At 45.8% G+C, this 12,190-nt stretch overlaps 1 protein-coding gene across 1 annotated transcript in view; it reads left to right on the top strand.

Moving 5' to 3' along the window:
• Positions 1-1,967: 1,967 nt before the first annotated feature.
• The window catches only part of BTBD7 (BTB domain containing 7), an 84,269-nt gene continuing 74,046 nt past the window's right edge, over positions 1,968-12,190 (top strand). Inside the window, exon 1 of the mRNA XM_080657007.1 lies at positions 1,968-2,278. The gene's annotated coding sequence lies outside the window, so the exon portion shown is untranslated. The remainder of the gene's footprint in view (positions 2,279-12,190) is intronic.

Below are 12,190 nucleotides of genomic sequence, written 5' to 3'. Positions count from 1 at the left end.
CTTTACTTTGAATTTATATTAGTTCACACAAACACTCCATCCATGCTTTTGTTCCGGCCCTCCGGTCCAGTTTAAGAACCCATTGTGGCCCTCGAGTCAAAGAGTTTGCCCACCCCTGCTCTATACACTGAGCCAAGCAGGTTAGGGCTGGATATGAAGCATTTTAAATATATCAGAAATGGTTAAAAAGACATCACAAAATTTGAAATTGCTCTTATCCTCTGAAGTTTAGAGGTGATCTGAGAACAACAAAAATACTCAGTATCACTTAAAAATCTTGTTTCTCAAAGGGTGAGTAAAGTTGAAAATGCAAATACTTTAAAAAGGGTTTTAAATTAATTCCCAGAGGAATCTTGTTTTCCTAAGGCCTATTAGAGAACTGTGAGGGGTTATGACCTGGTGACTAGGGTCAGAAATGTCTGGGTTCTAGTCTTGGCTTGCCTACTTGTTAATGCTGCTTGTGTGCCCCTAGGCAAAGGACTTGGTATTTCAAAGTCCCCTCAGCTGTAAAATGACGATAATAATACCTGTCCCGACTACCTCAAAGGGTAGTTTTGGTGTTCAAACGAAGTCTTGTATTTAACGGTGTTTTGAAAACTGTATGGTGCTCCATAAATATGATGTTTTTGCTATTGCATCACTGAAATTCTTGCAAACTTTCAAACAAGGGACATCTAAGTTAGAGCAATTTGACTCTTCCAGGTGGCAACAGTGGCACCGCTTTCATCAATTCTTGTCCCTCGTTTATGAGCATGTCTTGTAGAGAAAAACTTTTCAGTGTCTTAAATGGATTTTTTTTAAAATATATTTTATTGATTTTTTTACAGAGAGGAAGGGAGAGGGATAAAGAGCTAGAAACATCGATCAGCTGCCTCCTGCACACCCCCCACTGGGGATGTGCCCGCAACCAAGGTACATGCCCCTGACCGGAATCGAACCGGGACCCTTCAGTCCGCAAGCCGACGCTCTATCCACTGAGCCAAACCGGTTTCGGCTTAAGTGGATTTTTTTTTAACCTGCTACACAACTAGCAAGGTGGTGCCTGTTAAAGTACCACGCAGACGGGGCTTAAGATAAACTGCCAAGCACTAAGAATGTCAGAAAGGGCTTCGCGGAAGCAAAGTCTCCTCTTTGAGGTTGGTGCATTGTGTGCGATCAATCAGGATGCTGGCCGCAGAATGGAAATATGAATTGGTAGAACTGGTGGTCCAGTACCGTAGTTATTAGAATTCCATTCTGGTACACTTAATGATTTGTCACCACTCCCTGGAACATGCAGGACACTACAACGAACTTCAAAGTCAGAGGGCCCAATGTCCCAATCCCCGGAGTGGAGCGGGGATAAAGCGCACGCACCCCACTTCCACGGCTGCGGGGCTCCGCGATCGCGCCTGCTCGGCCCGGCCCGACCCGGTGCGCGCGCCGCCACCGGCCCACGTGACCCCGGGCGCGTCGACGGCGGGGGCGCGGGCCGGCTCCGCAGCGACGCGCAGGCGCCCCAGGGCCGCGCCGGGCCGAGCCCCTCCTGCTCTCTCTAGGAGTCAAAATGGCGGCGAGGGAACCCTGGAGCAGTCCCGGAGCCTGAGCCCCTGACAGGAGCGGAGAGGCGTCAGCGGCGGCGGCGGCAGGAGGAGGAGGATGGCTGGGGGTGCTGGCGCCGGTGCGGACGGCGGTGCTGGTGGCGGCGGCGGCGGCGGGGGCGACGGCCGCGGTCCCAGCGGCGGCAGCACCAGCAGCGGCGGGAGGAGCCTCCAGGGTGAGTGTCCCTCCGTGTCTCTGAGGCTGGGAGCCGAGGCTGTGCCCGGCGCGGCGCTTAGGCGTCCCGGCGAGGAAGGGGCTGAGCCTGGTGGTGAGGGGGCCGTGCTTTGGGCCGGGCCACCGCAGGAGGCGCTGGACTGCCGCCGGGGAAGGGGCAGTCGTCCGTCCGGGGGTGAGGCGACGGCGGCGGCGGACTGGCTGGTCCCGGTGCACCCTGAGGGGCGGGCTCGGCCGGGCGCCGCCGTCCCGGGGGCAGAGGCGCAAGGTGTGGCGCTCGGAGCGGGGAGCGCGGCACTCGGTGGCCGCGGCGGCCCGTCGGGCTCCGGGCTCCGGGCTCCGGGCTTGGAGCGCGGAGGGGCGGGACCCGCCGCTCCCAGGACTCCGGGAAACCGCTCCCCAGACTCGGGCGCGTGTTTACCGGGCTGCGGGGCTGTGGCCGTCCCGGGGTGGACGGGAGAGCGGCCAGCCGGAATTGAAGAGGGAGCAGGCCGCTCCCAAGGGGAGAAGTTAGATTGTACGGGTAAGTTTCTGTTTTGGGCTCCAGCCGGAATTGCGCTTTGACAGGTTGGAAGGGAGACATTGTTTGATCAAGGAGTCTGTGCTTGGAGTACTTGAATGCCTAAAAGCGTGCCTTTTCCAGTGTGTTCTCATTTGCACAACGGTTTATTGTCCTTACACCGAGGATGAGAACTTTGTCACCGTTGTTTTATTTGTTTTTGTTGTTGTTTGTTTTTTTAGAAGGTTTTCTTTTTTCTTTTCCTTATTTTATTTTATTTTTTTAGAAGCTTTGAGTGTTGCTTCTGCTTTGAACTACAATAGCAGGTCTTCACATACCAGCACAGATAATAAGTACTCTGCTTTAGGCCTAATTTACAGAAGCATTCTTGCTTATCTCTACCAGAGCACTGTTCCTTCTGCTAAAACATCACTGTAATGAGGACATAGGCATTTTTTTTTCAGAATTACTTAGTTTTTTCAACTAACAGAATTTTTTGTCTTTGAGTAGAATCTATTTCTTTTTGATTGCTGAAATAAATTCCTTTCTTCCGGAAATGTGGAAGAAAGACTTGAAATTGTAAGAATTATACATTTAATGGCAGCTGTGGTTAAACTTGTGGTGGGATTTTGGAGTCAGAAAAACCATTAGAGATCTGGTGTGACTTGTTTTAGAGCCGGGAAACTAGGCACAGGGAGATAAGTGAGTGACTAACTGTGGGCCCTACAGCTGGTCAGAGTTGGACCAAAGACAACTTTTTTCACTACACTCCTGATCTTCTTGTTCATCTGTCACCACCAGTATTCATCTCTAGGTCTTTTTGTGCAGTAAAGTTGAAAACGGAAAGGAAAGAACTTTGCTCTGATTCTGACAGCTGCCATCCGTTACCATAAGTAACTGATGATTTTTTTTCTAACCTGAATTTAATAAAAATGGACTGACATTTCCCTTAGAGTTTTCATAGCCTGTGGCTACATTGTGCCCAGTTACAGCATTCGTGGCTCATTTTTGCATGCATTCAGTAAAACCCAAAGGTGAATATTCTGTTCCACAACCTAACTACTGTATTGTTCTGTGCCCTAACATCAGCATTTAAACAGGTCTTTTATATCAGATTCTAATTTTAGGATTTAAAACACCTGTTTTATGTTTGCTGCATTATACCACCTAGTTTCTTTTTTTTTTTAATTTTTAAAAAAATCTTTGTTGTTGAAAGCATTACATATGTCCCCTTTTTCCCCCATTGACCCCATCTATATCACCCAGTTTCCATGTGTATTGTTAAGTCACAGAAATTTCTTTGTTGTGCCAGAGGTTAACCTTCAGAAATAAAGTAACGTCGAATGATTCTGATTTCATAGCCTAGCCTAGTCAGTGAAATGCACACATCCAAAATTATACCTTATGTTCAATTAAACAGGTTATCTATTTTGTGCTTTGCATTATATACTACAGGAAGAAAGAAAAAAGTGTAATATATAGACTTTACCTCAGGAAAGATAAGATGTACCTCTGTGAGTCTAGAAAACAATCTAGTAAGTTCTACCAATACAAAGAATGCTGTAGGTGTTCAGGTCAGGGGGAGATGAATGAGGTGTCAGGAGTCTAAAGAACTTCCTGGAACACTTGGGACTTGAGCTAGCCTATGAGGGTTTAGATTTACAGAGAGATTGGAGCAGTTACTTCATGAGATAAAAGCAAGAGTACTGGTATAATGTGGAGATTAGCTTTGGGGGAGGGGAATGGAGGGAAGCTAGGATGAGCTTACTAAATTTCTTTGAGGGCCTAAAAGGAAAACATGAGACAATTGTAAGATTTCTCTCTGTGTAAGAGTTCGAGTACTGGATTGAAGAGATTTAGATTTTTATCCTCTTTTGCAAGATATGGGAAGCTTTTGAAAGTTTGGAGGGTAGACATTAATGTGTTTACCAGAAGGATGGACCCATCAGTTATCTACAAATAGAGCTAGAGTGAGAAGCAACTGGACGGAACCAGTCACTATTGTAGTTACCTGCATATGAAGAGATAAGATCTTAGACTAGGATAGTCAATAGGAAGGGTACATAACTGGTGTTGTTTTTGTTTTTGTTTTTTTTTTAAAATATATTTTATTGATTTTTTTACAGAGAGGAAGGGAGAGGGATAGAGAGCCAGAAACATCGATGAGAAAGAAACATCGATCAGCTGCCTCCTGCACACCCCCCACTGGGGATGTGCCCGCAACCAAGGTACATGCCCTTGACCGGAATCGAACCCGGGACCCTTCAGTCTGCAGGCCAATGCTCTATCCACTGAGCCAAACCGGTTTCGGCGTGTTGTTTTTATTGGGGTGAATATCCTATATAATAAAAGCCTAAGTGGCATTACGCCTTCGTGTGACACCTTGCATGACATCATCACAAGATGACTACCCTCACATTGTCACAAGATGGCCGGCAGGGGAGGGCAGTTAGGAGCGACCAGGCTGGCAGGGGAGGGCAGTTTTGGGGGACCAGGCCTGCAGGGGAGAGCAGTTGGGGGCGAATGGGCCTGCAGGGGAGGGCAGTTGGGGGCAAGCAGGCCTGCAGGGGAGAGCAGTTAGGGGCAATCAGGCCGGCAGGGGAGGGCAGTTGGGGGTAATCAGGCCTGCAGGGGAGGGCAGTTGGGGGCAATTGGGCCGGCAGGGGAGGGCAGTTAGGGGTGACCAGGCCTGCAGGGGAGGGCAGTTGGGGACGATCAGACCAGCAGGGGAGCAGTTAAGTGTCAATCAGGCCATCAGGGCAGCGGTTAGGGGGCGATCAGGCTGGGAGGCAGAAGCGGTTAGGGGCAGGGAGGCGAGCAGTTAGGAGCCAGCAGTCCCGGATTGTGAGAGGGATGTCCGACTGCTGGTTTAGGCCCAGTCCCGCAGGAATTGGGCCTAAACCAGCAGTCGGACATCCCCCGAGGGGGTCCCAGATTGGAGAGTGTGCAGGCCGGGCTGAGGGACACCGCCCCCCCCCCCCCCCCATGCACGAATTTCATGCACCGGGCCTCTAGTATCTACACTAATAAAAGTAAGATGCAAATTGACCATACCTTCGTGACACCCACCAGCCAACCAGGAGTGTGTATGCAAATTAATCTAACAAAGATGGTGGGTTAATTTGCATATGTAGGCGCCGAGCGGCATGGGGCAGGGCGATGACGCAGGCGTTCTGCACTGCCCCAGCCACTCCAGGCCTCTGGGCAGTGTGGGAAGGTGGAAAGGTGGCTTCGGGCCAGAGCAAAACGGTGGCTCCGGCCAGAGCAAAGGCGGTGCCGGCAGCCAGGGGAAGAAAGGCCCATTCTTGCACGAATCTTCGTGCATCGTGCCTCTAATATAACATAAAATTCCATTTTAACCTCTTTAAAGTCTCTAGTTCTGTGGCATTAAGATCGTTGTGCAACTGCCCTGGCCAGTGTGGCTCAGTTGGTTGGGTGTCATGAACCAGGAGGTTGCTGGTTCGATTTCCAGTCAAGGGCACATGCCTAGGTTGCTGGTTCAATCATTGTAGGGGGCATGCAGAAGGCAGCTGATAAATGATTCTCTCACATGATTGATGTTTCTCTCTTTCTCTCCCTATCCCTTCCTCTCTCTCTAAAAGTCAATAAATTATTCTTGCACTGCCCGTGTGGGTCAGTGGTTGAGTGTTGACCTATGAACCAGGAGGTCACGGTTCGATTCCTGGTCAGGGCACATGCCCAAGTTGTGGCTCAATCCCCAGTGGGGTGTGCAGGAGGCAGCGGATCAATGATTCTCTTTCATCAATGATATTTCTCTCCTTCCTCTCTGAAGTCAATAAAAATATATATATATATTTTATTTTTTTTTAAAGTTTTTTTTTTTTTAATATATTTTATTGATTTTTTACAGAGAGGAAGGGAGAGGGATAGAGAGTTAGAAACATTGATGAGAGAGAAACATCGATCAGCTGCCTCCTGCACACCCCCCACTGGGGACGTGCCCGCAACCAAGGTACATGCCCTTGACCGGAACTGAACCTGGGACCCTTCAGTCCGCAGGCCGACGCTCTATCCACTGAGCCAAACCGGTTTCGGCAAAATATATATATTTTAAAAATCAATAAACTATTCTTTAAAAAAAAAAAAGATTATTGTGCAACCATCACCGCTATTTACCTCCAAAAACTCTTTTCATCTTCCCCAAGTGAAATTTTCTACCTATGAAACACTAACTTTACATTTCCCTTTATCTGCAGCCTCTGGCAACCACCATTCTACTTTCTGTCTCTGAATTTGACTACTCTGGAGACCTCATATAAGTGGAATCTTAAAATATTTATCCTTATGTGACTGGCTTATTTCACTTAGCATTATATCTTCAAAGTTCATCTATCTTGTAGCATTTGTCAGAATTTCCTTCATTTTTAACCAGTTAACTGCCACAATATTTTGAATTTAATTAAAAAAGGTCCACTGCATGCGTCTATAGACGCTTATGGCGTACAAGTGGTTAAGGCTGAATAATATTCCATTGTCTTACCTAATAATAGACAAACATGTAAATTGACTGTACCTCTGCTACGCCCACAGTCAATCAGAGTGAGTATGCAAATTAACCAAACAAAGATGGAGGGTTAATTTGCATATGCAGGCGCGGAGCGGCCAGGAGGGGCGGGACGCCTGCTATGAGGGGCGGGATGCCTGCTATGAGGGGGGTGGGCGGCAGAGGAAGCTACAGGAGTAGTGCTCTGGACAGAAGCGAGGACTTGCCCGCTCCCAGGTGGGCCGGGAGCAGGGACTTGCCAGCTCCTGGGCAGCTGGGAGTGAAGCCAGGAGAAGGAAGGTCTATTCTTGCATGAATATCGTGCAACAGGCCTCTAGTATGTATATAATATACTACATTTTCATGCATTTATCTGTCAGTGGATAGTTGGCTTGCTCCCATTTTTTGGCTGTTGTGACTAATGTTGCTGTGAGCATGGGTGTATAAATATCTGAGTGTGTGCTTTCATTTCCTTTTGATGTATACCCGGAAAATTTTACCTTCCCACTATCACTGTATAAGGGTCCCAATTTCTCCACATCCTCAACAACTTGCTTTTTTATTTTGATAGTCATACTAATGGGTGTGAATGACATCTCATTGTGATTTTGATTTGCATATCTTCTTTGAAGAAATATCAATTTAAATTATTTGCTCATATAAAAATATATATGTTTTTATTGGTTTCAGAGAGGAAGGGAGTGGGGGAGAGAGATAGAAACATCAATGATGCCAAAACCGGTTTGGCTCAGTGGATAGACCATCAGCCTGCGGACTGAAAGGTCCCAGGTTCGATTCTGGTCAGGGGCACGTACCTTGGTTTCGGGCACATCCCCAGTAGGAGGTGTGCAGGAGGCGGCTGATCAACGTTTCTCTCTCATCGATGTTTCTAACTCTCTATCCCTCTCCCTTCCTCTCTGTAAAATATCAATAAAACATATATATATATATATATATTTTAAATATATTTTATTGATTTTTTTACAGAGAGGAGGAGAGTGAGATAGTTAGAAACATCGATGAGAGAGAGATGTCGATCAGCTGCCTCTTGCACGCCCCCTACTGGGGATGTGCCTGCAACCCAGGTACATGCCCTTGACCGGAATCGAACCTGGGACCCTTGAGTCCGCAGGCCGACGCTCTATCCACTGAGCCAAACCGGTTAGGGCTAAAATATATTTTTTTAAAAAATTAAATTAAAAAAAAAAGAAACATCAGTGATGAGAATCATTGATTGGCTGCTTCTCACGTGTGCCCCGGCCAGGGATGGAACCCGAAATCCAAACAGGTGACCTGACTGGAAATCAAACCAGCAACCTTCCAATGCATGGGAAGACTCTTCAACCAATTGAGCCACACTGGCCAAGGCTGCAGTGGTTTTTAATTTTTTTTAATTAAAATGTTGACTGTATAAATTTGGCATTACAAATTGAGTCTTTCATATCCTTACTATCTTTAATTATACAGAGACTTCAAAAACATATAGTGGCCCTAGCTGGTTTGGCTCAGTGGATGGAGCGTCAGCCTACGGACTGAAGAGTCCCAGGTTTGATTCCGGTTAAGAGCACATGCTCCGGTTGTGGGCTCAATCCCCAGTAGGGGCCGTGCAGGAGGCGGCCAGTCAATGATTCTCTCTTATCATTGATGTTTCTCTCTCTTCCTATCTGAAATCAATAAAAATATATTTAAAAAAACCCACAAAAACATATAATGTACTAAGTTTTATAATTGACATTAAACCTATGTAGGGAATATTATGTTAAGGTTGGAATAAACAGGAATCATCACAATCCAATACACACCACATTCTTTAAGTCATAGAATTCAGGCCCTGGCCATTGTGGCTCACTTGGTTGAGTGTCGTCCCTGCTCTGAAAGGTAGCCTGTCCAATTCTTGGCCAGGGCTGGCCAATTAATGTTTCTCTCTCCCTCCCTCCCTCTCTAAAATAAAATTTTAAAAGTCGCCTTTTTTGAGCATTGTTGGAGTGTTTAGATATACCAGTTGTTGTGATAGAACACTGTACTGGAATTCAAACCCCCATTCAGATTCTTACTATTGTTTATGTGATTTTAAACAAGCCACTTAACCTGTCTGAGGTTTAATTTTCCTCTTCTGTAAAACAAACAAACAAACAAACAAATAAATATATATATATATATATATATACATATGTGTTATGTATGTATATATGTTATTTATAAGCCGTATCTTACATAGCTGCTTTGCCACCTTGTAAGTATTTATTCCATCCTTTACCTCCCTGTTACCATTTCTTACTAGTTTGGACTATTTATTGAATAGCCTACCAACCAAGTCTCTGCCAGTTACTCTCCTACTCTTCCACTTTTTCTCTGGCTATTCTCTAAATGCTACCAATCTTATGTTTCTTAAAAATCCTATTGGAGCATGTTACTTCCCTATCTAAACCTGTGTTAACTTTCCATTGTCTATGGGATAAAGACCAGATTCACAAGAGATTGAGACTGTATTCAATCTTAGATTTCCCATCACTCCAGCCATACTAAGCTGCTGCTTGTTTTCTGTGCTTCTGTTTTTCATGTGTTTATCCCAATGCTTGGAGTTCTTATTCATAGTCATCTAGGAGATTGAGATGATGATTCATCTCCCACTCCAGGGCTAGATTTTTATTACTCGAAGCCAGTCAACTCAAGGCATTTCCCTGTAAACTGTTATTTGTACCAGTAAGATTGAAGGGAAAGAGACATTCTATTTCTGGGGGAGAGGATTTTTCTCTTTTTGTATATGAACAAGAGAACATGTGACCCAAATTGCCACTGGGGTGATAAAGCATGCCCTGAGGATGGCAGAACAGCGAGGTTGCATACTTGGGTCCAGATAACATTATTTTAGACATATATTGGGCCTGTGGCTTTCCCTTACCCAGGATCTCTCCTCATGACAGATAAATTTTTTATTGTTTAAGCCAATTCTTTGGAGTTATTTGCCATAAAAAAATCTGATTGATACAGTCCTCTTTATTCTTCTAGACCCAGTTCAAATATTACTTTACCAGTAGTTATACTCTCACTCTCTTAGTACTTTGGACCTCCCTTCCAGCCCTTACTGCACTGTACTGTAATCACTTGCTTGTATGTCTGACTTCTCCATAAAACTATACTTTGCTGGCCAGCGTGGCTCAGTGGTTGAGTGTCGACCTATGAACCAGGAAGTCCTGGTTCGATTCCTGGTCAGGGCACATTTCTGGGTTGCGGGCTCGATCCCCAGTGTGGAGCGGGTAGGAGGCAACTGATCAGTGATTCTCATCATTGATGTTCCTATCTCTCCCTCCCCCTTCCTCTCTGAAATCAATAATGTGTGTGTGCGCGCGTGTGCGTGCGTGCGTGTGTGTGTGTGTGTGTGTGTGTGTGTGTGTGTGTATACACACATATCTATCTATATAAAAGCCAAGCGACTGGAATGACCAGTTGCTATGATGCGCACTGGGGTGGCCAACCAGCCTGATTGGGACCCTGATCACACCCTCCAACCTCCCCATACCCCTCTCCCCAGCCAGCCCAGCCCCTGATACCCCCACATTGGGGGCGGGGCCCACCAGCCAACCTTTTGTGTCCCCTCCCTCCCACTGGCCCTGCCCAATCGGCCTCCATTGGGGCAGGGTGGCCAGACCCCACCCATGCACAGATTTGTGCACCGGGCCTCTAGTCCTATATAATAAAAGCATAGTATGCAAATTGTCCCCTCAACTGGGAGTTCATCCTGGAGTTCGACCAGGGGGCGGGGCCGGCCAGGGGAAGGGAGGGAGGCCTCAGCAATGGCAGATGGCTGGGGGAAGGGAGGAAGTATGTAGCCGGCAGCCGCTAGGCATCCTACCAGTGCACGAATTTCGTGCACTGGGCCTCTACACACACACACACACACACACACACACACACACACACACACACAGTGTACTTTGAAACCACAGCCTACAGTATTTAGCACAATGTCTGGTAGGTACATTATAGATAGATACTCAGTAAGTGAGTTGTTAGGATAAAATAATAACATTAAAAAGTGCTTTGTAAATATTTTTTAAAATAAACCTGAGATATGGTATTATCTTTAAACTAAAAGGAAATGGAAAAAGCAGTTAGATCAGACATGCAAAATGGTTTTAGCTTGCTCTTAATTATTTTCTGAAAGTATTCACTTAGATAAAAAGTTCGACAGTCCCTTAAATGTTATGGAAAAAACCTTACCTACTAAAGAGAAATCCTGGAAAGAGCAATACATGAATTGTGTTGTTACTGCAATTCCCTCCCTCCTTCCCTCCTTCCCTCCCTCCCTTCCTCCCTTCCTCCCTCCCTCCCTTCCTCCCTTCCTCCCTTCCTCCCTTCCTTCTTTCCTTTTTTCTTTCTTTAGAAGGAGACTTGAATGCCAGTACTAACTTCAAGTACAATATATGTCTTTTCCCTCTATATTTTTAAATGATATTAAGCCTGTTTTATCTGGAGTTTACTTGTGAATTGTTTTTTAGAGGAAAATTCCATAATTTGCTTCATAAGACCTAGTTATTGTCTTCAGACTTTCCCAAAATATTTTTTGCTTGCTTGAAACTAGACATGAGAATATTCTGGTAAGCAAAAAAGCTTTGTGGCAGAACAAGATGAGTTTGTAGCAAATGTTAGTAATAGCTTATGAAAAAGAAATCTCATTTAAACCTTAATTACTAAGTCAGAGTTCTGGCACATGCTTCAACAATAAAGTCTGACAAGAGTTAAAATTCCGGTCAAAGGATTGAAACCCATCAAATATGGTTAAATCCATGAATGCATAAAATTGTTTTTATTTTTATTGATTTCAGAGAGGAAGGGAGAGGGAGAAAGAGACAGAAACATCAGTGATGAGAGAGGATTATTGATCAGCTGCCTCTTGCATGCCCCCTACTGGGGATGAAGCCCACACCCAGGCATGTGCCCTTGACCAGAATCGAACCTGGGACCCTTCAGTCCTCAGGCCAATGATCTATCCACTGAGCCAGACCAACCAGGGCTAAAATTGTTTTTAAAAAGCTCACTAATTGCCGAAACCGGTTTGGCTCAGTGGATAGAGCGTCGGCCTGCGGACTGAAAGGTCCCGGGTTCGATTCCGGTTAAGGGCATGTACCTTGGTTGCGGGCACATCCCCAGTGGGAGGTGTGCAGGAGGCAGCTGATCGATGTTTCTCTCTCATCGATGTTTCTAACTCTCTATCCCTCTCCCTTCCTCTCTGTAAAATATCAATAAAATATATTTAAAAAAAAAAATAAAAAATAAAAAGCTCACTAATTGCCTGGCCAGTGTGGCTCAGTGGTTGAGCATTGACCTATGAAACAGATGGTTGACCCCCAGGTTTCTGCAGGAGGCAGCCAATCAGTGATTCTCTGTCATTATTGAGCTTCTCTCTCTCTCTCTCTCCCCCTTTCCCTTCC

Source organism: Plecotus auritus (genome assembly GCF_963455305.1).
Source record: "Plecotus auritus genome assembly, chromosome: 1".
Taxonomy (NCBI): domain Eukaryota; kingdom Metazoa; phylum Chordata; class Mammalia; order Chiroptera; family Vespertilionidae; genus Plecotus; species Plecotus auritus.
This window is presented reverse-complemented; position numbering and strand designations above follow the sequence as displayed.